This window comes from Myotis myotis, unplaced genomic scaffold (genome assembly GCF_014108235.1).
Source record: "Myotis myotis isolate mMyoMyo1 unplaced genomic scaffold, mMyoMyo1.p scaffold_m19_p_3, whole genome shotgun sequence".
Classification (NCBI taxonomy): Eukaryota; Metazoa; Chordata; class Mammalia; order Chiroptera; family Vespertilionidae; genus Myotis; species Myotis myotis.
In genome coordinates, this window is record NW_023416335.1 from 105,372,927 (window position 1) to 105,392,219 (window position 19,293).

General features: G+C 43.4%; 1 protein-coding gene across 3 annotated transcripts in view; it reads right to left on the reverse strand.

Moving 5' to 3' along the window:
• Nucleotides 1–19,293, reverse strand: part of SLC25A18 (solute carrier family 25 member 18) — a 40,586-nt gene extending 21,293 nt beyond the window's left edge. For 2 of the 3 annotated variants that reach the window (XM_036299440.1, XM_036299441.1), the window contains exon 1: nt 19,024–19,293. The gene's annotated coding sequence lies outside the window, so the exon portion shown is untranslated. Of the gene's footprint in view, nt 1–17,413; nt 17,512–19,023 lie in introns of all 3 variants that reach the window. The other variant, XM_036299442.1, reaches the window with a different exon arrangement.

Here is a 19,293-nt window from a genome sequence, read left to right on the forward strand (position 1 = left end):
ACCCCACTATCCTGGAAACCAGATCAGTAATTTTCCCTCATGGGCAAACTGATAAAAACTCCAGGTTGCCAGCCAGCTCCATTGGTCTCCACACAACTATCTCTGTCCAGCCAAGGGCAGAGTAATATCTTAGGCCACTTGTGGAGAAGTAGCTCTGGGACAGGGAAACACATCCACCATATTCTCTGAAAGCCAAACAGCACCTGCCCTGCCTAAAGACCTTTCAGAACAGACCTTTGAGTGATTAAGATTGACACCTGGCTAGGATAAAGGCAGAGCCCGGGGAGCCAGGCAAAGTTTTATGACCCAACCCTGGTCCTTAGCTGCTAATAAACCTACGTTAGAGGTCAGACTGGCCCCTCCTGTTTGCAGCCAAGGCCTGTGGAGACAGACACAAGCCATGGACGGGTGGATTGCTTAGAGCTTCAAGCAGGTTGCTGAAAGCCAAAAGACCGTGCCTGATAGTGGTTAGCTCCTAAGTACCTAACAGGAAGCCCAGAATTGGTAGACAGAACAGAAGAGTGGGATCCAAAGCAAGCACTCAGGGGGCACTAAACTTGGCTGAAACAAATGCCACTTCACTTTTTTTTTTTTTACCTTTCTCTTTCTTTTTAAAAAAATTTTTCTCTTTCCTTTATTTTTTCCCTTTTAAAATTTATCATCTTTATCTATCTGCTTTATGATTTGTTATTATTCTAGTCTTTGTTGTGTTTCGTTCATATACCTAATTTTCCTCTTCCTTTTTCCTACTCATTTTTTTCACTACTCATTTTTTCCCTCTCTTTCTTTCTTTCTTTCTTTTTTTTAATATATTTTATTGATTTTTCACAGAGAGGAAGGGAGAGAGATAGAGAGTTAGAAACATCGATGAGAGAGAAACATCGATCAGCTGCCTCCTGCACATCTCCTACTGGGGATGTGCCAGCAACCCAGGTACATGCCCTTGACCGGAATCGAACCTGGGACCTTTCAGTCCGCAGGCTGACGCTCTATCCACTGAGCCAAACCGGTTTCGGCACCTCTCTTTCTTTTTTCTTTTTCTCCTGCTTTCTCATTTTTTTCTTTTTCTTATTTTAGGTCTACTGCTCCTCTATTTTCCCTTTCAAGTTTTTCTTTTCTTGTCTTTTCATTTCTTTTTTCCCTCTTTCATTTTAAACCATTTTCCTTCCCCTATTCCTTTAATTCTTTATTCTTATTTTCTTTTTTTTTTAAAGATCTAAACGCCATATATATATATATATATATATATATATATATATATATATATATTAATTTCAGAGAGGAAGAGAGAGGGAGAGATAGATAGAAATATCAGTGAGAGAGAATCATTGATCAGCTGCCTCCTGCATGCCCCCCAATGAGGATCGAGCCCGCAACCCAGGCATGTGCCTTGACAAGAAATCAAACAGTTGACATCTGGTTCACAGGTTGATGCTCAACCACTGAGCCACGCCATTCAGCTATTCTTATTTTCTTTCTTTTAGCTCTGCATCTATATATTCTATCCCCTCCTTTTTTTGTTTGTTGTTTGCTTTGTTTTCTCTTCATATTTTTTCTTTCTTTCTCTTTTTCTACTATTCTTATTCTCTTTCCTCTTTCCTGATTTTCTCTTCTCTTTTGGTTGCTTTTGTTGGTGCTGTAGTGGTCTTGTATAGGTTTGGTTTTGTTTCATCTGTTTTGTGTTTTGTTGTATTGTATTTTGTTCTGTTCAGTCAGCACTTTCACAACAGCTTGCATGATGTGGTTGTGAGTGAGCCACATAGGCAGCCAGCCTGAGAGGAGACTTCATCCATGAACGGGACAATAACATTCAAGACCCAACTACAGCCCTAGCCGGTTTGGCTCAGTGGATAGAGCGTTGGCCTGTGAACTGAAAGGTCCCAGATTCGATTCTGGTCAAGGGCACATGCCCGGGTTGTGGGATTGATCCTCAGTGGGGGATTTGCAGGAGGCAGCTGATCCATGATTCTCTATCATCATGGATGTTTCTCTCTCTCCTTCTTCCTTCCTCTCTGAAATCAATAAAAATGTAAGAAGAAAAAAAAAGACCCAACTACAACAGGAGAACCCAAATAACTCAATTAAGAGACTTTTCTAGAACACCAAGCTCAGGAAATCTAAGATACTGCATGACTGGGTCCCTCAAAACGCCTACTACATAAAACCACCCCACAAAATCTGGGAGGCATAGGAGTTTGATCTAATACATGGAAACAAAAACAAAGGGACAGCAAAAATGGGGAGATGAGAAAAAAAAACCAAATGAAAGAAAAGGAGGAATCACCAAAAATGAACTAAGTGAAATGTAGGTAAACACTTTGTCAGATAAAGAATTCAGAGTAATGGTAATAAGGGTGCTCAAGCACTTCAGTGACAACTACAAACAATGAGATTTATACGGGTTTTAAGGATAGCTACACCAACATGAAAAAATCAGCTTGGCTGGAACCGGTTTGGCTCAGTGGATAGAGCGTCGGCCTGCGGACTGAAAGGTCCCAGGTTCGATTCCAGTCAAGGGCATGTACCTGGGTTGCGGGCACATCTCCAATAGGAGATGTGCAGGAGGCAGCTGATCGATGTTTCTCTCTCATCGATGTTTCTAACTCTCTATCTCTCTCCCTTCCTCTCTGTAAAAAATCAATAAAATATATTTTTTAAAAAAATCAGCTTGACATACATATTAACAAAAGGAAGATAAACAACCCAATCAAAAAATGGGCAATGGACCTAAATAGATACTTTTCGAAAGAAGACATAAGAAAGGCCAAGAGACATATGAAAACATGCTCAAAGTCACTAATCATCCAAGAGATGCAAACCAAAACAACGAGGTACCATCTCACACCTGTCAGAATGGCTATCATCAACAAATTACAAGTGCTGGCGAGGATGTGGAGAAAAAGGAACCCTCGTGCACTGCTGGTGGGAATGCAGAGTGGTGCAGCCACTGTGGAGAACAGTTTGGAGTTTCCTCAAAAAACTAAAAATGGAACTCCCATTTGACCCAGTGATACCACTTCTAGGAATATATCCCAAGAAACTAGAAACACCAATCAGAAAGGATATATGCATTCCTATATACATAGCAGCACAATTCACCATAGCTAAGATCTGGAAACAGCATAAGTGCCCATCAGCAGATGAGTGGATTAAAAAATTGTGGTACATCTACACAATGAAATACTATGTGCTGCTGTAAAAAGGAAGGAACTCCTACCATTTGAACAGCATGGATGGACCTGGAGAGCATTATGCTAAGTGAAATAAGCCAGTCAGAGAAAGATAAATATCACATGATCTCACTCATTTGTGGAATATAATGAACAACATAAATTGATGAACGAAAACAGATCAAGAGACAGAGAAGCATCAATCAGATGCTCAAACTTCAGAGGGAAGGTAGGGGAGGGTGGGGTAAGGGGGAGAGATCAACCAAAGGACTTGTATGCATGCATATAAGTATAACCAATGGACACAGACACCAGGGGCCGAGGGCATGAGTGAGGGGGGAGTTGGGGGCAATGGTGGGATAAGGACACATATGTAATACCTTAATCAATAAAGAAAGAAACAAAAAGAAGCAAATGTAACCACTTAGGAAAATAAAAAAGACATTGAAACAATAAATATGAATCCATTGGAAATGAGGAATGACAGCTGAAATAAAGAACACCCCTGAAGGAGTCAAAGGTAAACTAGAAGAAGCTGAGGATTAAATCAGTGAATTAGAAGACAAGATAGAAAAAAAAACACACCCATTCAGAGCAGCAAATGGAAAAAAAAAGTTAAAAAGCTGGAGGAGAGTCTAAGGGAGCTTTGGGACGTGAAACATAACAACATTCACATTTTAGGAATACTAGACGGAGCAGAATCTGAGAAAGGAATAGAGAATCTGTTTGAAAAAATAATGGCAGAAATTATAGAAATTTTCCTAACCTGAAGGAAAAAGTCACTCAAGTTCAGGAAACACAGAGAGTCCCAATAAATATGAACCCCAAAAGACCCAAACCTAGGCACATCATAATTAAAATGGCAAACATTAAAGACAAAGAAAGAATCTTACAGGCTGCAAGAGAAAGTCAGACAGTTACCTTGCAAGGGAGTTGCCATTACACTGTCACCTGACTTCTCAATAGGCCAGAAAGGAATAGCATGAAGTATACAAGGTAATGAAAACCAAGAAACTGAACCCAAGACTACTCTATCCAGCAAGGCTATCATTCAAAATAGAAGATGAAATTAGGAATTTTGCAGACATAAAAAGGCTAAAAGAATTTATTACTACAAACAAGCACTGCAAGAAATACTAAAGGGACTGCTGTAATGAGAAGAAGAAATAGGGAGAAAGAGAACACAGGCATCAAGAATAAAAATGGCAATAAATAAGTGCCTATCAATAATAACCATAAGTGTAAATGTAAATATAAATGGCACATGCCTGGGTTGGGGCTCAATCCCCATTAGGGGGCGTGCAGGAGGCAGCCTATCAATGGTTCTCTCTCATCATTGATGTTTCTATCTCTCTCTCCCTCTCTCCTCCTCTCTGCAATCAACAAAAATATATTTTAAAAGTCTTGAAAAAAGTAAATGGCTTAAATGCTCCAATCAAAAGACACAGGGTAAACGAATGGATTTAAAAACATGACCCATATATATGCTGCTTACAAGGGAATCACCTTAGCACAAAGAACTCACACAGAATGAAAGTTAAGAGATGGAAAAAATTTTCCAGGCAAATTGAAATGAAAAAAAAAAAAAAAAAAAAAAAAGCTAGTGTAGCAATACTCATATCTGACAAAATAGACTTTCAAGAGAAGTCCATAACAAGAGATAGTGAAGGCCATGTCATAATACTAAAGGAATCGATAAAACAAGAGGATATAACTCTGGTAAACATATATGCACCCAATATAGGAGCATATAAATATATATTTAAAAAAAAACTTCTGGAGGATTTTAATGAAGAGATCAACAGAAATACAATCATAGTAGGGGAGTTTAATACCCCACTGACATCACTGGATAGATCTTCTAAACATAAATTCAACAAGTAAACAGCCATCCTAAATGACACGCTACATCAGATGGAATTAATTGATATTTTCAGAGCATTTTACCTCAAAGTTCAGAATATACATTCTTCTCAAGTCCACATGGGACATTTTCAAAGATAGACCACATGATAGGACACAAACTAAGTCTCTACAAGTTCAAGAAGACTGAAATCATATCAAGCATCTTCTCAGATTGCAATGGCATAAAATTAGAAATCAACTATAATAAAAACACTCAAAAACATTCAAACACATGTAGGCTAAATAGCATGTTATTAAACAATGAATGGGTTACCAATGAGATCAAAGAAGAAATAAAAAACACCCTAGAAGCAAATGAAAACAAAACTGAACAATCCAAAATCTATGGGGCACAGGAAAAGCAGTCCTGAGAGGGAAGTTCACTGCATTACAGGCTTACCTCAAAAAAGAAAAACCAAGAAAAACTTTTAATAAGTTATCTAATCCTACAACTTAAAGAACTAGAAAGGGAGCAACAAGAAAATCCCAGAGTAAGTAGAAGGAAGGAAATAATAAAGATCAGAGCAAAAATAAATAACATAGAGAATATATATATATGTATATATATATATCTCAATAAAACCAAGAGCTGGTTCTTTGAAAAGATAAACAAGATTGATTTACTTCCTTGGTTAAGTTTATTCCTAAGTATCTTTTTTGTTGTTGTTGCAATGATAAAAAGGATTGTTTTTTATTTTCTCTGAGAGTTCATTATTGGTGTATAAAAATGCCATAGATTTCTGGGTGTTAAGTTTGTATCCTGCTACATTGCCAAATTCATTTATTAAATCAAGTAATTTTTTAATGGAGTCTTTAGGTTTTTTTTATGTACAATATCATGTCATCTGCAAATAATGAGAGTTTTACTTCCTTCTTTTCAATTTGGAAGTCTTTTATTTTTTATTCTTGTCTGATCACTATGGCTAGGACTCCTAGTACTATGTTGAACAAGAGTGGTGATAGTGGGCAGACTCATCAAGAAATAAAGAGAGAGGACCCAAATCAATAAAATCAGAAATGAAAGAGGTGAAGTAACAACTGACCCCATAGAAATACAAAGGATCGTAAAAAAAATATTAGCAATGACTTTATTCCAACAAACTGGACAACCTGGATGAAATGGACATATTCCTAGAAATATACAATCTTCCCAAACTCAATCAGGAAGACTCAAAAACCTGAATAGGCCAATAACTACTGATGAAATTGAAGCAGTAATTTAAAAAAACCTTCCAGCAAACAAAAGCCCTGGTCCAGAAGGCTTCATAGGGGAGTTTTACAAAGCATTCAAAGAAAAATTAACACTTGACCTCCTCAAACTATTCCAAAAAATTCAAGAGGATGGAACACTTCCAAGCTCTTTTTATGAGGCCAGCATTATCCTAATCCCCAAACCAGATAATGATGCTACAAAGAAAGAGAATTACAGGCCAATATCCCTCATGAACATAGATGCTAAAATCCTCAACAAAATATTAGCAAATTAGATCAAGCAGTAAATTAAAAAGATCATATACCATGACCAGGTGGGATTTATTCCAGGGATGCAAGGCTGGTACAATTTTTGCAAATCAATAAATGTGATACATCACATAAACAAATTGAGAGACAAAAATCACATGATCGTATCAATTGATGCAGAAAAATAATTCCACAAAATGTGCTAGGGTGAGGGACTGCGGCATGGAAGGGTTACAGAATGTTACAGAATGTGCTAAGGGGAGGAAATGGGACATGAGAAATTGAATGTACTGGGAGGGGGGACTGACGTATGGAGGATTGTGTCAGGGTTAGGAACCATAGAAGAAAAATTGTTAGATTGTCTTAGAAAAACAATGTGTTATGATATGCTCCAGCCAGGTGTGACTCTGTTTACCCCCCTTTTGTGCTTGTGAACTCTTTATGAACTTTTAATGGAATGCTTTATAGTTGATTTTTTTTAACACTGTTTTGCTATAAAAGATCATACTGCACCCTTGGTCTCTGCCACATGCTGCAAACCTTCCCAGAGGGGGAAGGTGCGGGCTGTGGTCAGCTGGCCAGCTTAATAAAGGCTCTTAAATTTAAAGTCTGAGTCGGTGGTCTATCTCGTTGAGCCAACCCATAACATTTGGAGGCCCGCAGCAAGATACCCGGCAGGGAGGAGAGGGACCCCTTGTTTAGGGCTGGAGGCTCTCCCCCGGCAGGGGTGAGAGGGACCCCCTATTCAAGGCAGGAGGCTCTCCCCCACTTGTCGCCGGGCACTCAGCGAGATACCCCACACCTGTGGAGAACGTCTACCAAGGAGGCCTCCAGTCCACCCAAAACTTTCAATTTGGAAACTGAGCCACCTGGACTCTCGAGAGAGGTAAGGACCAGTCGTTAAACTGGAATTGAGACGTCCCACGGAAGGACCTATACGGAGGGCTGGACACAGCGGTACTCCTGGTCCTGACCCGCGGCCACAACGGTGGCTGGGGTCCCTGGTTTGTGCGGCTGTAGGCTGCACTGGGTTTGTCTGTCTGATATTTGTTGTTTTGGTGTTTGTCAAAATGGGTCAAGGGTCGTCGTCGTCTGCTTCTGTGTGCACCCCGCTGCAATGTTTTTTGAACAATTTTCAGGACTTCAAGAAGCGAGCTGAAGGATATGGTCATGATGTTAATCCTTTTGATTTGCAGAAATTCTGTGAAAGGGAGTGGCCCACTTTCCAGGTGGGATGGCCGGACGTAGGGACTTATGACTTAACCACTGCTTATCGGGTTCACCATGTTGTCTACGGCCGGCTGGGTCACCCTGACCAAATTCCCTATATTCACGTATGGGTCGATATTTTGACTGAAAAACCAAGGTGGATACAGAGTTGTCAGAATAAAGAAAAGAAATTGGGACAGAGACAGACAGTCCTCTTGGCCTCAGCCAAGAAGGGCAAAACTCCCCCTGTTCTGCAAGATACAGGTGAGGAGGCACTCTCCAAGGACAGGCCTCTCCCGTATGCTCCTCCCTCCACCAGTCCCACGGTGGCAAATGACCCCGGTCAGGAGCCCCGGCCTTCTCCACAACCGGTTTCCGTTCCTCCGGAAACCCCAGGGAACAGCGCATGGAGAGAGAAAAGGAGGGGGGAAGAAGCTGCGGGACCCTGCAGCATCCACCAGTCCTGCAGCTCCCATATTGCCATTAAGGCAAGCAGGCCCTTTAGAATTAGGTCCAGACGGGCAGCCTTTCATGGTTTATGTCCCCTTTTCTACCAGTGACCTGTACAATTGGAAGAACCAGAATCCTTCTTTCTCCCAGAATCCACAGGGGTTGATCTCTCTTTTAGAGTCTGTGTTTTTTACCCATCAACCTACCTGGGATGATTGCCAACAGTTGATGCAAACTCTTTTCACTTCAGAGGAGAGAGAGAGAGTCAAGGCGAAGGCAGGAGATTTGTACTGGGCCCGGATGGGCAGCCTACCTCTGACCAAGATAGATTAGAGGCTGTGTTTCCCTCCAGGCGACCTACCTGGAATCCCAATACTGAGAGGGGAAAGGAGGCTCTCGGTCGGTATCGCCAGACTCTATTGGGGGCCATCCGAGCTGCTGCTCGGAGACCCACAAACCTCTCTAAGGTGACAGAGACAGTCCAGGGGCCTAATGAGAGCCCGGCAGCTTTCCTTGAGAGGCTGTGCGAGGCCTATCGGGTGTATACCCCCATTGACCTTGAGGCCCCGGAAAATCGGAGGGCTGTCATTGTTGCATTTGTTTCCCAGTCGGCCCCAGATATTAGGAAAAAATTACAGAAGTTAGAAGGCTTTGAGGGGAAATCAATCTCTGAGTTGGTTGAGGTGGCCCAGAAGGTTTTCAACAATCGGGAGGACCCGACGGCAGGTTTAAACACCCGGATGGCCAAGGTCCTCCTGGCCCTAAACGAGGAAAAAGGCCCAAGGGGCCGGAAAGACAATAAGGGCAAAGGAAAGCCTCCTGGGAAAAAAGAATTCCGACCCCGGCTTGGGAAAAATCAGTGTGCACTTTGCAAAAAGGAAGGACACTGGAAAAGGGAGTGCCCTGAACGTGCGGGAGAGCCGAATCCCATGCTGGTGAAGGAGGTGGATTAGTGTTGTCAGGGCTCAGCTGGCCCCCAAGAGCCCAGGATAACTCTGACAGTGGGGGGCCAAAAGGTGGACTTCTTTGTGGACACGGGAGCCACCTACTCTGTCCTACAACAGCCAGTGGGTCCAGTCTCTAAGACCAAAATCCCCATCAAAGGGGCAACTGGAAAAGTAAAATCCTACCCATGGACTAAAGGTCGGATCAGTGACCTAGGAAATGGCTCAGTGACTCACTCATTTTAAGTAATGCCAGAGTGCCCTTACCCTTTGCTAGGCCGGGACTTGCTGAATAAATTACGGGCCACAATCTCTTTTGAAGGGCCAGGGCCAGAGGTCAAGTTGCAAGACCCAGGGACTGCGGGGATGTATCTCCTGACATTGCCCTTACAGGAGGAATATTTACTACATGAGGAGGAGCCTGAGGAAGTCTCAGCAAATGCCTATCTCCAACAATTAAGACAGGCTATCCCAGGAGTTTGGGCAGAGGACAATCCGCCAGGGCTAGCTAAACACCGGCCTCCAATTGTAGTCCAGCTGACCAGCAGTGCCACCCCAGTCAGAGTCCGGCAATATCCAATGAGCCAGAAGGCGAGAGTAGGAATCGCCAAGCACATTAGGAGGCTGAAAGAGGCTGAAATCTTGATTCCTTGCCAATCTGCTTGGAACACTTCCCTGTTGCCAGTACAAAAACCAGGGACTGAGGATTTCAGGCCGGTGCAGGACTTAAGGGAAGTAAACAAGAGGGTTGAGACTATCCATCCCACGGTTCCGAACCCTTACACTCTTCTCAGCCTCCTCAAGCCAGAACACGGGTTCTATACTGTTTTAGACTTAAAGGATGCCTTTTTCTCCCTACCCCTGGCAAAGCAGAGTCAACCTACCTTCGCCATTGAGTGGGTGGTCCCGACAGAGGGAGAGTCTGGACAGTTAACTTGGACTAGGTTGCCGCAAGGATTTAAGAACTCACCCACTCTGTTCGATGAGGCCCTAAACCAAGACCTTTGGGAGTTCCGTCAGGACCATCCACGGGTGACTCTGCTCCAATATGTAGATGACCTCCTACTGGCCACAGAGGAGGAACAGGACTGTAGGCAGGCCACTCGAGAATTGCTGACCACCCTAGATCATTTGGGGTATCGGGTCTCAGGCAAGAAAGCTCAGCTATGCACTACCCGAGTGACATATTTGGGTTACAACATAGAAGCGGGTAGGCGAACTTTATCTTGTAGCAGAATAAAGGCCATCTTGTCAATTCCAAGGCCTACCACCAAAAGGCAAGTCCGGGAGTTCCTTGGGGCAGTGGGTTATTGCAGGCTATGGATACTAGGTATTGCAGAAATTGCACGGCCATTATACTCTGCAATGGGGGGAAAGGAGGCCACCCTAGTCTGGACAGAAAAGGAAGAAGAGGCTTATAAGAAGCTGAAAGAAGCCCTGGTAAGCGCCCCAGCACTCGCCCTGCCAGACTTAACCAAACCCTTTCAGCTATATGTAGCTGAGAACAAAGGGGTGGCGAAAGGGGTCCTCACGCAACCCTTGGGACCATGGAAACGCCCATGGAAACGTAGCTTATCTCTCTAAGAGACTTGACCCAGTGGCATCGGGATGGCCCAACTGCTTGAGAGCCATTGCAGCCACCACCCTCCTGGTAAAGGAAGCCTCAAAGCTAACTTTTGGCCAAAATCTCCAAGTAGTTGCCCCGCATGCAGTTGAGATCTTATTAAGGAGCCCCCCGGAGAGATGGATGTCCAACGCCCGCATTACCCAGTACCAGGTGTTGCTACTAGACCCACCGCGAGTCAGCTTCCTGAAAACGGCTGCCTTGAACCCAGCCACACTCCTCCCTGACGAGAAGGCAGAGGCCCCTTTGCATGACTGCGAGGAGACACTGACTACCCTCACTTCCCTCCGCGAGAACCTTGTGGACCAGCCCCTGCAGAATCCGGATGAGACCCTCTACACGGACGGGAGCAGCTTCGTAGAGGAAGGTACCCGGTATGCGGTATGCGGGGTGGCAGTAGTGACATGAGGAGGAGCCAGGGGAGATCTAAGAAGCCCTGGTGAGCGCCCTGGCACTCGTCCTGCCAGACCTACCCAGGGACTACAAAGGATATATCTCCTCACACTGCCCTTACAGGAGGCCGAGGAAGTGGCTAAAAGACTAGTAGGGCCCCTAGAAGTTCTCATAGCCCTGCCAGCACGAAGTCTCCCAGAGAAGCCTACTCATCTGCCAGAGGAGCAGTGGCTAGCTGAGAAACTAAGGGCCCAGGAAGGAGAGGCTGGATGGCTAATTCTGCCAGACGGGAGGCCTATAGTGCCAGGAGCCCTGGGGCGGACCATTGCTTCCCAGGCCCACTAGAGCACCCACCTGGGGAGAATGAAGCTATCAGAACTACTGGGAAGAAAATTTTACATCCCAGGGCTCCAGAAAATATCCCAAGACTTGGCTAGAGGGTGCCAAGTGTGTGCCCGGGTGAATCAAGGGCTCCCTGCTGTCGCCGCGCTGGGGCAGCAATTCCGAGGCCAGAACCCCGGAGAACACTGGGAAGTGGACTTCACAGAGATACCAGGAGGACAAGGAGGGTATAAATACTTGCTGGTTTTCATTAATACCTTCTCTGGCTGGCCTGAGGCATACCCAACCAAGACAGAGACAGCACAGGTAGTAGTTAGAAAACTCCTCACTAAAATTGTCCCCCGGTTTAATCTACCACTATACATGGGGTCCGACAATGGCCTGGCGTTTATCGCCAAAGTTACACAATCCATAGTTAAGGCCGTGAGAGTAACTTGGAAATTGCATTATGTTTATAGACCACAGAGTTCTGGACAGGTAGAGAGGATAAATCGGATCTTAAAGAAAACATTAACTAAATTAAAATTAAAAACTGGCAAAAACTGGGTAAGTCTTCCTTTTGCCCTCCTCAGAGCTAGATGTACTCTGTATATAAAAGGACTCACCCCTTTTGAAATTATGTTTGACAGGCCGCCACCTCTTCTTCCCTGCCTAAGGGAGGAAAAAAATTGCCCGGCTGTCTACCTGAAATTTGCTTAAGTCCTTACAGGCTTTGCAGAGCAGCGCCACGTCAGCACAACGGGTGGTGAGAGCCATACGGGAGGAGGACGTGCTGAGATCCAGACCAACACAGCCTGCCTTCTCTCTGGGTGATCTCGTCTGGGTGCAGCGCCACAACCCCTAGCAGCCTGGAACCTAGATGGGATGGACCCTACCAGGTGGTGCTGAGCACTCCAACCGCCATCAAAGTCGCAGGAAAGGGGCACTGGAAATTGTAACCCCGTCCTCCTCATGCCTCTCACCTAGTGAACTGACCAATGGGAAGGAGAAAGACATGGGAACTAAGACTCTATGTCAGCGGCCGAGCCAATTCTTCACCATCAAATGCCGGACTCTTCCCCGGTGGCTCGACCCTACATTGCCAAATGCCTCCTCAATTTCATATCGTAAAGGAGGGCACTGAAGCAAAGATTTGATTCGGGCATAAGACCAGTAGGGAATGTGCTAGGGTGAGGGACTGCGGCATGGAAGGGTTACAGAATGTTACAGAATGTGCTAAGGGGAGGAAACGGGACATGCGAAATTGAATGTGCTGGGAGGGGGGACTGACGTATGGAGGATTGTGTCAGGGTTAGGAACCATAGAAGAAAAATTGTTAGATTGTCTTAGAAAAACAATGTTATGATATGCTCCAGCCAGGTGTGACTCTGTTTACCCCCCTTTTGTGCTTGTGAACTCTTTATGAACTTTTAATGGAATGCTTTATAGTTGATTTTTTTTAACACTGTTTTGCTATAAAAGATCATACTGCACCCTTGGTCTCTGCTACATGCTGCAAACCTTCCCAGAGGGGGAAGGTGCGGGCTGTGGTCAGCTGGCCAGCTTAATAAAGGCTCTTAAACTTAAATTCTGAGTCGGTGGTCTATCTCGTTGAGCCAACCCATAACAAAAATCCAACTCCCTTTTTTATAAATACATTTTTTATTGAATTTTTTACAGAGGGGAAGGGAGAGGGATAGAGAGTTAGAAACATCGATGAGAGAGAAACAGATCAGCTGCCTCCTGCACAGTCCCTACTGGGTATGTGCCCACAACCAAGGTACATGCTGCTGACCGGAATCGAACCTGGGACCCTTGAGTCTGCAGGCCGACGCTCTATCCACTGAGCCAAACTGGTTAGGGCCCAACACCCAATTTTTATAAAAACTCTCAGCAAAGTGGGAATAGAGAGATTATACCTCAACATAATAAAAGCCATACATGACAAACCTACAGCCAACATCATACTAAATGGGCAAAAACTAAAACCATTTCCCCTAAGAGCAGGAACAAGACAGAGATGCCCACTATCACCACTCTTGTTCAACATAGTACTGGGAGTCCTAGCCATAGTGATCAGACAAGAAGAAAAAATACAAGGCATCAAGATTGGAAAGGAGAAAGTAAAATTCTTATTATTCACAGGTGACATGATATTGTACATAGAAAATCCTAAAGACTCCACCAAAAAACTACTTGATTTAATAAATGAATTTGGCAATGTAGCAGGATACAAAATTAACACCCAGAAATCTATGGCATTTTTATACACCAATAATGAACTCTCAGAGAAAATAAAAAACAATCCTTTTTATCATTGCAACAACAACAAAAAAGATACTTAGGAATAAACCTATCCAAGGAAGTAAAAGACCTGTACTTGGAAAACTACAGGATGTTGAAAAAAGAGATAGAGGAAGATATAAACAAGTGGAAGGAAATAGTGTGTTAGAATCAACATTGCCCTAGCCGGTTTGGCTCAGTGGATGGAGCGTCGGCCTGCGGACTCAGGGATCCCAGGTTCAATTCCGGTCAAGGGGCATGTACCTTGGTTGCGGGCACATACCCAGTGGGGAATGTGCAGGAGGCAGCTGATCGATGTTTCTCTCTCATCGATGTTTCTGGCTCTCTATCTCTCTCCCTTCCTCTCTGTAAAAAATCAATAAAATATATATATAAAAAAAAAAGAATCAACATCATTAAAATGTATACACTACCCAAAACAATCCATAGATTCAATGCAATCCCTATTAAAATACCAACAGCATATTTCACAGATTTAGAACAAACACTCCAAAAATTTATATGAAACCAAAAGACCCCAAATAGCCACAGCAATCTTGAGAAAGAAGAACAAAGTTGTACGAATCACAATACAAGATATCAAGTTATACTACAAAGCAATGTACTCAAAACAGCCTAGTACTGCCTGGCCAGCGTTGCTCAGTGGTTGAACCAGGTCACGATTCGATTCCCGGTCAGGGCACACACCTGGATTGTGAGCTCAATCCCCAGTGTGGCGCTTGCAGGAGGCAGTCAATCATCTCTCTCATCATTGAATCTCTCTCTCCCTCTCTCTTCCTCTATGAAATCAATAAATATATATATTTTTAAAAGCCCAGTACTGGCACAAGAACAGGCATCTAAATCAATGGAACAGAATAGAGAACCCAGAAATTGACCCAAGCCATTATACTCAATTAATATTTGACAAAGGAGGCAAGAGCATTCAATGGAATAAAGAAAGACTTCAATAAATGGTGTTGGGAAAATTGGACTGATACGTGCAAAAAAAATGAAACTAGACCACCAACTTACAACACACACACACAAAACCTCAAAATGTATAAAATACTTAGATGTAAGTTGTTTAACAATAAAAATCCTACAAGAAACCATAGGCACCAAAATCTCAGATGTCTCTCATAGTGATATGTTTATCAATACATCTCTAGGGCAAAGGAAACTAAGGAGAAAATATGAAAGTGGGACTACATCAAAATAAAGAGCTTCTGCACAGCAAAAGAAACCACCAAAAAAAATGAAAAGACAGCCTACTGCATGGGAGAACATATTTGCCAATGATTCATTCTATATGGGGTTAATTTCCAAAATATATACGGAACTCATGCAACTTAACAAAAGGAAGATAAACAATCCAATTAAAAAATGGGCAAAGGTACTAAATTGATTCTGTATGTCCACTTTGGAGTATTACAGAAAGCTAAGAGACATATGAAAAAATGCTCAAAGTCACTAGTGATCCAAGAGATGCAAATTAAAACAAGTATGAGGTATCACTTCATACATACCTGTCAGAATGGCTATCCTCCACAAATTAACAAATAGGCAGGTGTTGGTGAGGATGTGAAGAGAAGGGAACCCTAGTACACTGCTGGTGGAATGCAAACTGGTGCAGCCATTGTGGAAAACAGTATGGAGTTTCCTCAAAAAATAAAAACTGGAACTTCCATTTGACCCTGTGATCCCACTTCTAGGAATATGTCCTAAGAATCCTGAAACACCAATCAGAAAGAATATATGCACCCCTGTGTTCATAGCAGTGCAATTTATCATAGCTAAGATTTAGAAACAGCCCAAGGGCCCATCAGCAGATGAGTGGATAAAAAAGGTGTAGTACATTTACACAATGGAATACTACACAGCTCTAAAAAAGAAAGAACTCTTACATTTGCACCAGCACAGATGGGTCTGAAGAGTATTATGCTAAGCAAAATAAGCTGGTCAGAGAAAGATAAGTATCACATGATCTCACTCATATGTGGAATCTAATGATCAAAATAAACTGATGAGCAAAATAGATCCAGAGACATAGAAGCATGGAACAGACTGTAGAATTGCAGAGGGAAAGGGGAGGAGCATGTATAGTCGGGAAGAGATCAACTAAAGAACTTGTATGCATATATGCATAACCCATGGACACAGACAATAGGATGGTGAAAGCCTGGAGTGGGGGATACGGGTGGTTTAGAAGGGGTCATATGTAATACTTTCAATAATAAAGATTAAAAAAAAATAATAAAGTTCTAAGTCTAAGCTGAAGAACACATTCTTTTCCAGAGAAGATTTGGAAAAAAAAAAAGGGTAACTTCAAAGGTTGACCTTGTTTTATAAACATTCTAATATGAAAAAAAAGAAAACGCACTGAATGCTTTTAAGAGGAATACTGCCATGTTGAATGTAGTATAAGGACAATAATTCTGAAAGAATGGGTTAAGAAAAGTAAATTTTGGGTGAAAGGCCAATGAAGTGAAGAGAGAAGGACTAGGGTGGTAGAGTGGGTGCAAAGTCAAGGGTTAGCTGGAACATAACTTTTAAAAAAAATGTTTTTATTGATTTTAGAGAGAGAGGACGGGAGAGGGAGAGATAGAAACATCAATGAGAGAGAAACATTGATTGGCTACCTCCTGCACATCCCCTAGTGGGGATTGAGACTGCAAGCCAAGCATGTGCCCTGATCGGGAATGGATCCAATGACTTCTTGGTGCATGGGTTGATGATCAACCAATTGAGCCACACTGATTGGGTGGGACAGAAGGTTTTTATTTTTTTTTCCCTAGGGGGGTGGAGGGGATGACAACTTTTTAAAGGAAAAAAGAGCCTGTACATGGTGACTACGCAGCCATCTTACCCTCAAACTCCTCACAGACAGCAGATTTCCAGGGGCCCATACCACCAACACCAAAACTATTCTGTGACCTACCCTGTCCACTTCCTTAGGAGATAGCTAGTTAACAGACGCTTAGCTGATGGTCCATTCTTTTTTCTTAATAATTAACATTGTTTTATTTCTTAAAGTATTTAGAGTAATAGAAAAAAATTATAAAATTTGGAAAGCAGAGAAAACTGTTAAGCAATTTTTAACACATTGCTTCCCAGGCCCATATTTTGAACAAGGCTGTTCAGAGACAAATTTATTTAGAGAAATGGTTCTAGGTGGTGAGCTACAGGGACCAGAGCAGGCCAAGGTTTTTCACCTCAGATAGCACCACTTTTCACCCTTCCCATAAAGCACTCTATCCCCTTGAGTCCTGTGGCTCCTCAGCCTCCTGTGACTGATGTCACTTGGTCACTGGTGCCCACAGAATCCTGGCCAAGGTTCCCGATTCCTTTCCCTCCACACACCCATGCAGAGCAAGCCTGTCTTCTTCTGGGCTTTGGTTATTATCTACTTGCTCATGATTACCAAGGCTGTTCAGTTCAGTTTGCCTGCTAGCCCCACACCTTTATTTTAACTGCCTCTGGTCATTCCCACCCACTGGTTCAGCCATGCACAGTACATCCAACCCTCCCCTCTTCCAACTCACATCTGCCCTTTCAGACCTGCTGCTCCTCCTCCTGGTTCCTTGGCTCTGAGAACAGCACAGTAGCCATTCAGTTATCCAGGTCAAATCTGTATATCATCATTGACTTACCCTTTCTCCTTTCTACTCCCCGCTGCCCCACTAGTCAGTCATCTAGTTCATCCTTCCTAAAGTCAGTACTTCTCAAGGGCATATGGTTCATTGCTGGACTGTGAAAAGTACAGAAACCGAACTGAGGTAAATGTTTAGGAAATTTTATGGCAACATGAGTAATATAATATTTTAGAACCTATTAATAAAAATGTAGGCTTTAATTTTGTTCTTAAATTCTATTTATCTGTAATCTATTTTTATTTTATTTTACAAAACAATATTGGTCCAGTCTGTCCAGCATGGCTCAATGGTTGAATGTCATGCCTGGGTTGTGGGCTTAATCCCCAGTAGGGAGTGTGCAGGAGGCAGCTAATCAATGATTCTATCGCTCTCTCTTCCTCTCCCTTCCTCTCTTGAAATCCATAAAAATATATGGATTTCATATATTTCATAAAAATATAAAAACTGAAAACAAAAACTCCCAATCCATAATGGACTGGGAGAAAAGCAGGTCCTTTATCATGAGTAGAAAAACACTGTCCTAAGCCTCTCATAGCCACTAGCCATGCTAGGTCCCATGGGTATCACCCACTGCCTCATGGTGTGCTCTCTGCCTTCAGCCTGGCTCCCCTCAAATCTGTTCTCTATAGCAAGGCCAAGTGAGCAAAAGGGCACCTCTGGGCTCCATTTTCAGCCTGCTATTTAAGCACTTCCCTGTCTTAAGTGTTTGCAATCCCTTCCCTACCTCCCGCCGCCCGCCCCCTTCTCCCCCCGCCCCTCCCCCCCGTCCCTCCCCCTCGCCCCCCAACCTTAGTTAGAATGGTTTCCCAACTCCTCACCCTAGCCTGGCCCCTACATTCCTGCTGGCTGCATCTCCCAAATCACTCCTCCACCTCCTCTCCCTGCCAGGCACTCTGAACTTTCACTCCCGGGAACAGGGCAGTCTCTTGCATCTGAGCTTTGCACATACTGTGCTCTTGACTCTTTCCCCATCTCTACCTGATGAATTACAAATTGTTCTTTGGACTTTAGCTTCCTCTCAAGTCCCTCAGATGTTGTCTAGGAGTCCTTTCCTGTGACCCTCATTTAGCACTTAGATTTAGCTCTTCCCATGTTGTCTAACTGGCTGTACCCCATCAAAATGATAAGTCATGTAAGAGGAGAGTCTCAGGACTGTATCCTGGAGTCCAGTACAGAGGCATTCAATACAAATGTTTGAATCAGCGAACTGGAGGGTGACACTGCATCCAACTTTGCAGTCAGTCTTATCCTGAGACAGACTTGCTCTTCAGCGGTCATAATTTCTCCACATTGTGAGGAGGCACGCAAGGCCAATGATCATCATCTCTCCCTTCCTCTAATAAGCAGAACAAGGAGAGCTCTCCAGGGATGAGTCCCTTACACGAGCAGTGCCAGGAAATACCTGCTTCCCGACTTAGATGTTGGTTGAGATGCCCGAGTTAGAGAGCCACTTCCTCTTGCCTACCACCTTCCTACTCAAAGCAGCAGAGGAGAGATAAGACCCTTTCCCACTGATTGCTCTGACCTATTCCTCAACTGTTTATTTGCTAAAAGATAATTTCCTACCAATTCTAAGCTTGATACAGTCAGACAACACAAAAACTTACCTGTTTTCAGTAAGAACCTTCTGACTTTTCTGGATGCCAAGATATAGGCCAGGTTACTGCTGAGTTCTGGGAAGGGTTGCTTTACAATCCTTGTTTTATTTGTGGCCCTGCCTCTTCACACCCACAGCAGCCCTTCACCTTCAAATAGGTTGGGTTTGAATGAAACCCCAAAGAGGTCTAGCCAGCCCTATCTTCCCAGGTGGCTGTTGACTTGGTTCCTGGTATGACTGGGACAGAAATTCTGGCTGAGAATTGCTCAAGGCAGTGTGT